Genomic DNA, 13,229 nt, shown 5'->3' with positions numbered 1-13,229 from the left:
ATGCATAAGGGGAGTGCATAACTTATGCACTCCCGCATGACTTCGCTCCTCACCATTTCAGGGTCACCGAAACATGCATAAGGACAGTGCATAACCTATGCACTTGTGCATAAGCACTTTCTCAAATATAAATCCTTTTTGAAACACGCAAGTTATGCATAAATCATTTTCTCCTTATGCAATCTCCTACAACCCGATTCAAATTCATTTTCAGCAAAAGCCATTCCCACCACCTCCACTTCCCGACTCTTGAACCCCACGACCGCCCTTCATCCTCCATTTCTTTCCGGCATTCTCGCCGTCTCTCTCCCATCTTCTCCAGCGCTCTAATCACAAAAACCCTAAATCCCCCTACATTTCCATCTCTTCTCCAATCGACCATGGATTCCCCTCCCCATTCCCGCCCCGCCTCTCCTCTTGAAGTCACTCCATTGTCTTCGATACATCCCCCTTCCAATCCTCCACCACAAACGACACCACCACCACCTCCATCAACCACATACAAACGCAAAATTAGGTCCAAATCCGTGCGACCCATGCCCTCTGCTCCTCCTCTGTCCAAACGCAAAGACCCACCCACCCCATTTTCGGAACCACCTCCTAAAAAACCAAAGGCTCCAGCCTCTACACCTTCTTCCAGTAGAAGGACAGTTTCAGCAACCCCATTTGTATCCAAACTGCCTTGGCCTCTCCCTGATACAATTCAAAAAGCCGCTTTCAAAAGACTCAAGGATAGGAAAGTACAACCTACTAGGTATATATCTGCTGATGCTCTACAATCTCTGGGTTTATTTGATAATGTAGTTGCATTTCTTGTGGTATGGGTTGGATGAATTTGTGCATAAGCAAGAGGTAGTTTATCCAATTCTAGTTTTGGAGTTTATTTCTTCATTCTCTGCTACCCTCAACTTGCATGATGTAGACCATAAGCCAATTATGACATTTAGATGCTTGGGGCAACATAGAGAGCTGTCATTGGATCAATTTCATAGCATTTTTGGTTTTGCAATTGATGGGTTCTTTAGAGTACCACATACTGGAGTAGAGGTAGCCAATAAAGGCATCTGGAATCCTGCCCAATTTTGGAGAATCATAACAAATCAACCCCAAACCTTCTCTGCTGGTAGGTCCAAAACATCCCAAATCCTTGACCCTGCACTTAGGTTTATTCATAGGTTGATGGCTAGCACCATATTGGGCAGAGGGACTAGTTCTGGTGCTGTGGGCAAATCTGAACTTTTTATGTTATGGTGTGCATTTCACAAAGTTAAGGTGTCTCCAGGTTACTTCTTTTGCGAACATGTGCTGCATATTGCCACCAAATCCATTGGTGATATTGTTTTGGGTGGACTCATCATCGTCATAGCCAAACATTTTGGCTTTAATCTGCAGAGCACTCAATCCCGAGACTTGAGGACACTTCCTATTTTGATCTGCACACTTAACCAAAACAGGTTCCATTTATCATATTTTGATGACACTGCCACCTGCGCAGCCCGAGCCTATTGCACAACCAGAAACCCACCCTTTCACACCAGCCCCACGACCCTACTACCCCTACCCCACCCCTCGGCCTACTCAGACACTCCAGCTACCTGCTCGGCCCATTCCTCCTACTGGTGAACCTACCTCATCCACACCTCCTCCATTCAACACTAAAGCCTTATTCACCTACCTCGACAAAGCTTAGTGATGATATCTACTTTGTGGATAGGAAGCTTGTGATGGTCTTGATACACTAAAGGATCGTCATGAGCAAGCTGCTTGACCTTGTCATGGAAACCGAGGACAAACAGAAAGAATCAAGGAAATGGTGAAGCAAATCGTGATTTTCCTGGGCATGACACCCCACCCTCCATCACCTCCTCCTGCACCATCATTTCTACAGCCGTCCGCAGCCACAAGCACCTTAGCAACATCCTTGGACAAAGGAAAAACAATAGACATAGATTAGTGTTTAGTTTACTTTTGTTCAATCTTGTAGGACCTTTTCTTTGTAAATATGTTCAAACATTTATACTTTGTTTTGGATTTTGTTGATTTGCTCTGAATTAGTTTCTTTTAAATTCTGTTTCCTTTGAAGTTTTATTGAATAGCTATTACATTCGTCTTCTTTGATTTTTATTGCACTTATTGCCTTTTTGTACATATTTGCCCATACTCTGTCTATATTCCCATACTTTTACTGCTGGTTGTACATTTCCCCTTGCCAATTCCCATGCAGCAGTTTTTGTATACCCTGCACAGCTATGAATTTCCTCATGCATAACCTTTGCATAGCCTGCAACCCTTTTCGCTACTTCGCAGAATCGCATGGTTGTATTTCCCTTATGCAACTGTCCTGCATAGCCTATGCCACATCTATTGCCTCTTATGCAGCACTGCATGGCTTATGCACCTTACCTATGCACATGTTCTGGACAGCACTTAACTCCGCATAACCTGTGCAGCTTCTTATGCATCCCTTTACCTTGAATGCTCTATACCAGGTAACTCTTTCCTTTTGCTCTTAAATTTCACAATTCCTGGTAATTTCTCTTTACTTTGAATTTTGATAATGCACTACTTGAGACATTGAGGACAATGTCCAATTTTGAGTTTGGGGGTGCACATTCATTTTGATTTTTGCTTCATTTTTTTACATTTTGAGTATAGGAACATCTCATCCCATTTCATTTACATATATTGTAAATATTTTACATATACATCCATACATATATATACATAACACATCTACACACACATTATACATCACTTAGAAATTATACAAATTGCATACAAATAGACTTCCTCCATTTAGTTCATGCATTACTCATTTTAGGAATCATGCATCATGCATTAAAATCTTTTGCCAAATCCCTTGAGTATTGAAAAGTTGCCTATGAGAGTGATTTGACTTACCTTTAGTTGGGTTTGTGGATTGAAAGTTTCCTAAGAGGTGCAAAGTTTTGAAGTGTCTATCTCTTGCCTATATCTTCTTAGCCAAAAAGCCACCTAATTAGTCATTTGGAGATGGAAGTGTTTAGAGGGAATTATTGGATATAAGGTAGTCAAATGATGTCTCACCAATCCTAGAACAAATTTTCTAAACCTTTCAAGGCGAAATACCAGCTTGTACTTGAAAAGAGAGATGATTAGGCATTCATTGATTTAAACCTTCTCATTTTAAACCTTTGGCCCTTTTCCTAATTAAAATTGACCCTTGCAAACCCCTTTGAACCTTTTTACCTCTAATTTTTCTTGAAACCCTTATTGTTACCTAGCAAATGAACCAAACACTCCAACCCTTTTCATGAGAATAATTATTTACAACATTAGGTACATATATTAAAAAAAATAAAAAAAAAATAAAAAAAAAAAAGAAAATAAAAGAATACAATAAAAGGGAGAAGAAATACTTGTCACCTTGTAAAAGTGCTAGTATATGTGCTTTTCACTATTGCCATTCAAAATGAAAGAAATCCACCCAAAGTATCAAAAGAAATGAGTTTGGGGGTGGCAATTTTAGGGACAATCATCAAAAGAAAATACAAAATACAAGTTAAAGTATCAAAATGTCCCTCCATTTTATGTGTTTTGTAAACTATGCTAGCACTTGACAGTCCTCATTGTGTATTCTTCTCTCCCATATAAAAAATATATATATATAATAAAGTGTACCTTATGTTTCAAAATTGAAAATATTCTCATGCTTTGAATCCTTTTACCTATCTTTCTTCTTAGTCTCATTTTGAACCCCATGGCCCCACTACATCCCTAAAAAGACCTTTGATCTCTTGATAGTACTTGCTACATTAGTGGAGATAGGAGTAGGGAATTTGCCTATGGGATTGGAAAACTATTCATCTATTCATTCAATTCTATCATTCCATGTTGAGATACTTTGGTTATCAATTGTCCTAGAATTCCTTTTGAGCATGACTCTCTCTTTTGACTAGTTGGTTTGGGGATTTGAATGATAATTGACTTGATGGCTAAGCGGTGAAAGCTTGGATAAGCATTAAATTCTTTGCATTTTGAAGGATGGGTATATGGATTGTTGGTATGGCTAAAGGTGTGTTAAGTTACCTTAATGAGTGATTTTCATAACTCTTTGGATAAGGCACCCCTAAAAACTTTGCATCACATTTTAAAGTTTGCTTGAGGACAAGCAAAAGCTTGAGTTTGGGGGTATTTGATGCACATATTTTGCATAGTCATTTAGGTCTAATTTCACAATCATTTTATTTGGTTATTAGTCATTTTTAGCTAATTTCATTAGTTATTTAGTTAGTTTTCCATAATTGTCAACTTTGGATTAATTTGTAATTTTTGCTTTGTATTGTAGGAAAAAATGGTGTTTTGAAGGACTAAAGAGAATTTTGCCATTGAGGAGTGTCTTCTACAGAAAAGATGCCAAAACAAGTTTTCAAGCTGAAATATGCATTGACGGCGTGCATAACTTGCGCATAAGCTATGCGATTCGCATAAGGAGGAAGAACACTGTTCAGAACCACCGAAATGTGCATAAGGAGATCGCACGACTTATGCACATTCTCACCTCCCTTATGCAGATTCACGAAATTGTGCATAACCTATGCACCAAGTCATGCAACCGCATAAGTAACCCAGAATCAGAAATGTGCATAAGGGATGCATAACTTATGCGATCCACTTATCTGATCCCAAAAAGAGCTCATTAATGAGCTGGCAGAAGATTCCCTTAATGTATTCCTCCTAGAACATACTATTTTAGGGCTCCATGTCAGAAAAATGATATAAATAGTCCCATTTTCTCATTTTAGAAGGGAGAGGCAAGGAGCAAAGGAAGAAAGGAGGAGGCTAAGCAGAATTTGAGGAGTCATTTCACCTTCCACACCATTTTCAACTAAGATTTGCAGATTTCTTTCTTTCTTTACACTTTTCTACACTTCTAGTGTTTAATTACTTACTTCTTAGCCTAGATTAAAGCTTTATTTCCATTTAAACTCATCATATCTTGTAAGCATTATGGATAGTGAGTAGTTTACTTTTGATTCTGGAGTAAGGGTTGTAATATTTGGGATATTTTGTGGATTTTGATTGGGTAATCTATATTTTGTGGTCTTAATGAGTTTTATTCATTTCTTGTATGCTTAATGACATGCTTAATGTAGGATCCCATTGAGTAATGTTCTTAATCCATGGTTGAAGCACCGAAAGGAGAAGGCCTTGTGATAGATAATCAGGAAATTGGACTTAATTAACTTAGACCTAGAAATAGGCTAAGGATTAAGAGGATTCATAGATTAATTAAAGAACTTAATGGGTCTTAATTAATTCTAACTCCACGAAAGTAGGATTAGTTTGATTAAGGCACTCTTTGTCTCACTCGAAAGGGAATTCAAAGGATTTAAGAATTAATCTCCTTAAAACCCATTAGTTTCACAAGATTGGATAACCAATTTAAAATCCCAAAATAGCTCGAATATGAAATCCCGAACTCCGGAATCGCCTTTTTACCATTGTTAATTTCTAATCGAATTTAATCATTCGCCAATTTAAATATTGCCATATTTGAACTTGCTTATTTCTATTTGATGCAATTTTAGTTTAATTAATACATTGTTGAATAGAATATTAATTTTGCACAATTAGATTTCACACTCCATTACCCATTAATTCATCATTTTAATCTCATAAATACTTCAATTTAGTCAACTTTTATATCGAAAATTCAATCATTAACACAACTCCTCGTGGGATCGATATTTTTCTATACTACTTGTACGACCCGTGCACTTGCGGTTGGGACGCATCACATTACAAGAGGATGAATCAATGCAAAATGTTAATGCAGTAGGAAATTATGGACAGCTACAACACAGGTATGATCCCTATTCGGATGCTTATAATCCAGGATGGCGAGATCATCCCAATCTGAGTTATGGGAATCAACCTGTGCAAAACCGATACCAGTAACAGAGACAAGTGAATCAACCACCTCCACCTCCGCCTCCCTCAAATCAAGGTATGTCACTTGATGAAATTGTTAAGGCTTTGGCTAGGAATACACAACAGTTTCAACGGGAGACCAGAAATAGCATTCAAAACATAGAGAGACAGATTGGTCAGTTAGCTTCATCTATGAGCAAGCTTGAAGCTCAAGGTTCTGGAAAGCTTCTATCCCAAATAGTCACGAATCCTAGAGAAAATGCGAGTGCGATACTGTTGCGGAGTGGGAAAGAAGTTGATAATCAGACTACACATGAGCCAATAAAAAAGAAGAAGCAAGGAGCAAAAGAGTCTGAAGTTCCTGAAGTTGAGATAAATACTGAACGTAAAATGAATAAGGTTAATAATTCGATTCTTCCTCCTTTCCTATGCAGGTTGGCTAAAAATAAGAAAGAAGAACAAGAGAAAGAAATTTTGGAGACTTTCAGGAAGGTAGAGATCAATATACCTTTACTAGATGAGATCAAAAAGTTCCTAGGTATGCTAAATTCCTTAAGAAACTATGCACTACAAAGCGCAAGTTGAGGAATAATGAAAAGATCAGTATGGGGGAAAATGTGTTGGCATTAATTTAGCAAAAATTACCCCCTAAGTGTAAGGATCCAACTTCATTTTCTATTCCCTGCAAAATAGGTGATTCTAGATTTGAAAGTGCAATGGCAGATTTAGGAGCATCTATTAATGTTATGTCAAATTCAGTTTTTTAAACTTTAAATTTCGGTCCTTTGAAAGAAACCAGTGTCATTATTTATTTAGCTGATCGTTCTAATGCTTACCCATTGGGAGTAGTTGAGGATAGGTTGGTGCAGGTTAGAGAACTGATTTTCCTATTGATTTTTACATTCTGGATATGGATGATAGTGCTCTTTCATCAAAGTTAGCTTTGATTTTGTTTGGAAGACCTATCCTAAAAACTGCCAAGACAATAATTGATGTGGATGAGGGTACCTTAACTATGGAGTTTGATGGAGAGACTGTCAAATTTAATATCTTTGATGCTATGAAGTATCCTACTGATGATCATTATGTCTTTTCTGTTGATGTTGTTGATACATTTTTGTAGGATGTGTGTGAGTTAAGCATGGAGGATGAGTTAGAATATAAGGTTGTTAGACATTGTAACTTGAATTTGGATACTGCTGCTGTGGAAAGAAAATCACAATTGCATGAATTAGAGGAAATTCACCTTAAGGCTATTGAGAATTCTATGATCTATTAAGAAAAGACAAAGGCAATCCATGACAAACTAAGGAAGCAGTTTGTGATTGGACAAAAAGTTTTATTGTATAATTTCATATTGAAGCTGATGCCTAGTAAGTTGCGTTCTCATTGGATTAGAACCTTTGTTGTTACTAATGTGTTTCCTTATGGTGTAGTTGAAATTCAAAGTTTAGGAACTAACAAATGTGTTTCCTTATGGTGCAGTTGAAATTCAAAGTTTAGGAACTAACAAAGTGTTCAAGGTCAACTGTCATGAACTCAAGCCATTTTATGAGGGGTTTTAAGAGCATTCAGTGGATTAAGGAGCTTAGCCATGTCGAGCTCACGACGATAAACAAAAGCGCTTCTTAGGGGGCAACCCATGGGTGGCTTGTTAGCCACAATCAGATTTGTTTTCTTTCCCTTATTTTAGTTTATTTTCTAGCATTTTTTTTCTTTGCTTTTCTTTTGCATTTGGGCTTTACATTGGGACAATGTAAGTTTTATGTGTGGGGGAGGATAAATTTATTGCTGCAATCTTTTTTTTTATTAATTAAAAAAAATAATAATAATAATAATAATAAAATATATAATAAAATAAAAAAATAAAAATAAAAATAAAAATAAAAATTTGTTCTTATAAGCTTGATTAATGATTCTATATTAACTCTCGGAGAGAAGTGCTTTGTCCTTGAAATGACTTTTCTATTTAGGTTGAATTTTTGAAATTTTAGGCAAGGTAATAGTAACTTTAATAATAGATTTTCCTTCTTCTCCATACCATATAGTAATTTTTTTTCTACATAAATCATTTAGGCTTGATTTAATGGTGAAATTTAATTATGTGTACTTTAAACTAATGTCATGTATATTTCAAAACTTTGTTTAATTTATCAGGGCACTTTGTAATATGTAGATTCATAAATTGGGGGAAATAAAAGATTAAACTTAAAAATTACTCTGCTATTTTAGTTAAGCAAACTAACCAGGGGTCTTCATGAACCCCATGTTGATTCTCAGGCAAAAAGCTAGCTAGGATATGAGCAATGTACTTTTCTGAAGGTTGAAGGTTAATATATATATATATATATATATAACTGTGACAAGAGAGAAGTATCAATTTCAAATAAAAAAAAAAAAAGCCCATTTCTATCTCCCATAAGATTTACAAAGAGCTATAATTATTGTGCCTTGATAAATTAGTCTTGTGTTTTGATATGTATTGATTTAAAATTTTATGGAACTTTAATTGTGTGAGCTTAATTGATTTCAAGCCTTTTGTTTTGTGTTGGAAAATTGTTGATATATTGGTATGGTGTTGATAGAATTTATTATGATGGTTATTACCTTACTTGCCTCTTCTTTTAAACTTTTAATATTTTCTTAGAAAATGTTGTAATAGGATGAAGTTAAGTGGACTTCTAAGTGGAGTTGATTCAGAATTTAAGTCACGCTTGAGGACAAGCATGGAATAAGTATGGGGGAATTTGATAAATGCATAATTTATTAATTTTACTCCCATCACATTTAGTGTTTCTAGGGTATCTTTATGCCTAATTCAGTTTATTAAAGTATAATTATCTATTAGGCATATATTTAGAGAGTTGTTGAAATAATTGTGTTAAATGGAGAAATTTTCACCATTTGCATTAATTTGACTCTTGCTGTATTTTTAAGGGTTTTGGTGAGGTCCCAGAACATAGAAGTGTGGAAGGAAACTTGGAAAGGTCGAAGGATTGAGAAGCGTTATTGATACAAAGTACACGAGTCGTGTAAGCACAGCCACAGACCCGTGTAACATTCTGCCAGAAGAAATCCAGAGAATCGAGGAAGAAACAAAGTACACGGGCCGTGTAACTTGACCTGTGTAAATCTTGGAAACCCGTGTCACCTTCTGTGCCAATGCAAGACATACCCATTCAGCTCTGGTAAGTTACACGGCCCTAGGCCATGTAGTGATACACGGGTCGTGTATCTGTTGACAATCAGTTTCTTGATTTTGCTCCAATTGCAGTTTTTGACAAAGATTCTAAAAACCTAACCCTAGACCATTTATTATAAATAGAAGAGGCAGCAGCTGACACAAGGCACCATTGAGCAACCTCTCAAAAATAGAAAAGCAGACTTTCATTCTCCATTCACATTCTAGATTTCTTCAATTTTCTTCTTTAATTTTTTGTCAGCCATGAACATGAGTGGCTACTTTTTTAATTCAGTTCAAGGGATTCAAGTTCTTTTGCTTGATTTGTGAGACCAGGTTCTTAATTTAATTTATGTCTTTTTGAATATCTATTGTTTTCTGATTTAATTGTTTTTGATCTATTGAATGATTTGCTAAAAAGGCCTATTAGTTAATTGTTTGATTTGATCAATTGCTAGTTCATCTTCATAATCCGTAATTGTTGTGTAAGATTGAACATGAGTAGCAATTAGGTTTTATTGGTTATGATCCCAGTTTTCAATAATAACCTAAGGAAATAATAGGGTGAATTAAATGATTTATGCTTTATAAATTGTTGTTCAGCTAAACTACTTCCTATTCTTAAAGTAGTTATTAACTTTATGAGGATTGCTTAATACCAATTCAGTTAATAATTAGAGTCAATAAGAGAGCTGGGCTCGAATTAATGAGTATAGGGAAGTCATAGGTTTATCTTGCTACTTGGTAAATCTACGTTTAGTATTCAATAAGAGATAATTGTATTACTTTTGTCTATGATCAAATCAATGCATTAGAATGCGAATTACCTTGGACTGAAGTTTGTTTAATTCGAGAATTTTTTATTTAATTTTAGATCTTAATTTTGGATTTTTGATTTCTTCTCTGGATTGCAAATTAACCCCACCCCCCCCCCCCCCCAACCTTTGTTTCTTTTTCCATTACACAAGTGCACGAAATTTAATAATTCAGTCTCTAGGGTTTGACTTGGATTTACCACTTACTGTAGAAAATATTTCATAATTGGTTATTTCAGTTAATTTTATTTCTGGTGGATTCGACACCTATCATCCATACATGATTATTTTCTTTCAATTCCTTAAATTTCCAACTCAATTCATCCTCCCAACATGAAATCTAAAGAGAAAGTAAAGAGAAATAGCACTAACCTCTTTGTAACCTAACCCCAAGCTTGATAAACTTCTTGGTTTCCCTTTCTTTTTACTGCCTAGGGATTGTTCAATGTGCTAGGATTAATTTTTGTGAAGACAAGTAGTAGGTTTGGGGTGAGATAAGGAAGGAAATAAAGCTCAAAAATTCATCAATGGTGGAAGGCTCATGGAAGTGTTTTGGCAAGCTAAAGAAGAAGAAGTAAAATTTGATTTTTTTTTTCTTTAATTTTTATCTATTTTAATTGTTTTAAGAAAGCTTATTGCATTGTCATTCGTGGAGGCATGTTAAATGACATCATCTTTTGTCATAATTTCAATTTTTATTTATTTTCCTTTATTTTCTTTCCTACTCATTTTTAATTTGATTTTTAGTAATATTTATTCATATTTTATGTCATATAATTCACTTACTTAAATGGACAAGTTGGTCAAAAGTCGTCTCTGAAGGTGAAATGACCAAAATGCCCTTCATTTGGCTTAAAGTGCCAAAATTGTCTGTACCGATCTTAAAAATTCTCCTAACCTTTTTCTTGGCATTCTAATGCTACCTAGGGCTCTGTAACTCTTCTCTGGCATCTCAAAAATTATTTCACGAGATTCCCCTTAGGTTTAGGGTTACTAGTTGTCTTTACCGCTACTTCCCGTTAGGGTCACTCATCACCGGGGCACCGGCTAATTTAACTTTATTGTATTTTATTTCTAAATTTGTCCTTAATTTTTCTTATACTTATTTGCATTATTTATGACTCCTCACTCTAGTCTAAATATAGTTCCAGACATTCTAGTTATCCGGACCGATACCAGTCACTAGAACAGTAGAATGTACGGACTTGCTAAAGTGAGGGTGTTACAATTCTTTCCCTCTAACAAAAATTTCGTTCTTGAAATTTACCTAACGTAAGTAGTCGAGGGACTCTTTACCAGAGAAAACAGATATGCATTAGTATCACCTTAGCTCATATGAATGCAATGCATGTTATGCACACGATCTTATTCTATCTATCGATGCCTAGGAACACCTAAACCATGCTCTGATACCAATAAATGTGACACCCCTCACCCGACTACAGTGTAGCCAAGCAAGGCATGTCACATTCGATGCAGGAGCACCCTATCTTATCTTACTTTATTCCTTTAATAATTTGTTCTCGTTATATTTTAATATTAATTATTTATCTAAGGAGAAACTAGAGGAGTTTCCCCGATTATATTGCCAGTTAGTGTATTTTACTATTCACTTGCTTGAAATTTCAATAGCATTTTTACATACAATAATTCATCCATACTCATATCATCATTTCAAAAATCATTATGTAATTCAAATTCAATTCTTGCAAATCACATACTCATTTGTGCAAATTCATTCATGCTTATTACATATATCAATATTCTCAATTTCATTAGTTTACATAATTTACAAACTAATTGCATAAATTCATAATTTACATCAGGTGCATATTACATACAATTTTCTAATTTTTATTATAACATAATAAATAATTATCATTCACAAGTTACATAATATGACTAATGTGAGCCCTATCTATATGTATTGCTGAAGAGGTGACATCCTTGAGCACCTCTGACACTTCTGCATATCCGAACTCCAAAAATCCCAATCACTGTCCATTGGGCTTTATCTTTAGTACCTGCGCAAGAAAACAAATCCATCGCGCTAAGAATTACTGCTTAGTGGTGCGATAATATAACAAAGAAAATATTATACAAATAAAGAAAGAAATTGATTATACTTTGGATATTCTAGAATTTAATCTAAATTAATATAATACTTCCAATATCAACTATCTTTCGTTCTAATTTATTCCTCTTAAGAAGCAATTTATTCCTAAATTTACAGTAGTAATATACTTATATCTCTTTTATAAATCTTTTTGTCATTTCATTTAATACTTTCTAGGTTATCGCAGATTATTTCATAATAATTAAATTTTAATATCGTTCTAATTCATTTCAATTCTTTCTACTAAATAACTAATCTAATTTATTTTGAATATTCTTACTTATTTATTTAATTGCTAATATTCTTAAATCATTTCAATAAATTTCACTGCCCAAGTAACCTATGATAGGCTGACTAAACAGGATAATGAGTCGTTGAAACTGGACACCGCGGTGCCTCGGGCCGTCATACCATGGGACGCAGAACGTCAACTACATATGCAGTCTATATAGCTAAAAAGCCATGATAACATATAATCAGATATAAAAGCCATGAGTGCGGGCATAAAGCCATGAGTACGAGCATTAAGTCATGAATACAGGTATAAAGCCTTACATAGTACTGCTAAAATAATACCCTATTGGCATGCCAATCTATCCAATCTGACACACGTGTCTAGGCAATACATGGACACATAGTAACATTAAATGCTAATATATAGTTTTTTTTATGACTTTATTATTTCATGAAAAATTCGAATTATAATTTATAACATTTCAATTCTATTCCTAACAGAAGTATAAATTTTTAAAATGCATTTCTACATAAATTTTACCTTCATCATAATTCATATATTTATTCATTATATCTTTTGTGTTGATCACATTTCACAACAATGGTTCTCATATACCATTGTACTCAAAATACTTTTCCTTTCTATAATAATGAGAACTAATGTCTCATTCATACATTAACATAATTCATTTATTCATTACACTATTTATATATAAATTATCAAGTAATCCATGAACACTTCATGGATATCAACCTGACTATCTATTTATCATTTAGCTAATTTATTACACTAATTTACAGGTGTCTAGGTTCAAGCATTTTCATTTATATGTACCTAGATTCAAGTATTTTCATTTGTATTCATAAAAGAAACCTAAGCCTCAAATATTATTTGCACATCCTTTATACCTTTAATATTTCATTTATAGTCATTTATAAATCACATTTCAAATTAAATTAACAATATCCC

Source organism: Hevea brasiliensis, chromosome 9, assembly GCF_030052815.1.
Source record: "Hevea brasiliensis isolate MT/VB/25A 57/8 chromosome 9, ASM3005281v1, whole genome shotgun sequence".
Lineage (NCBI taxonomy): Eukaryota > Viridiplantae > Streptophyta > Magnoliopsida > Malpighiales > Euphorbiaceae > Hevea > Hevea brasiliensis.
This window is presented reverse-complemented; position numbering follows the sequence as displayed.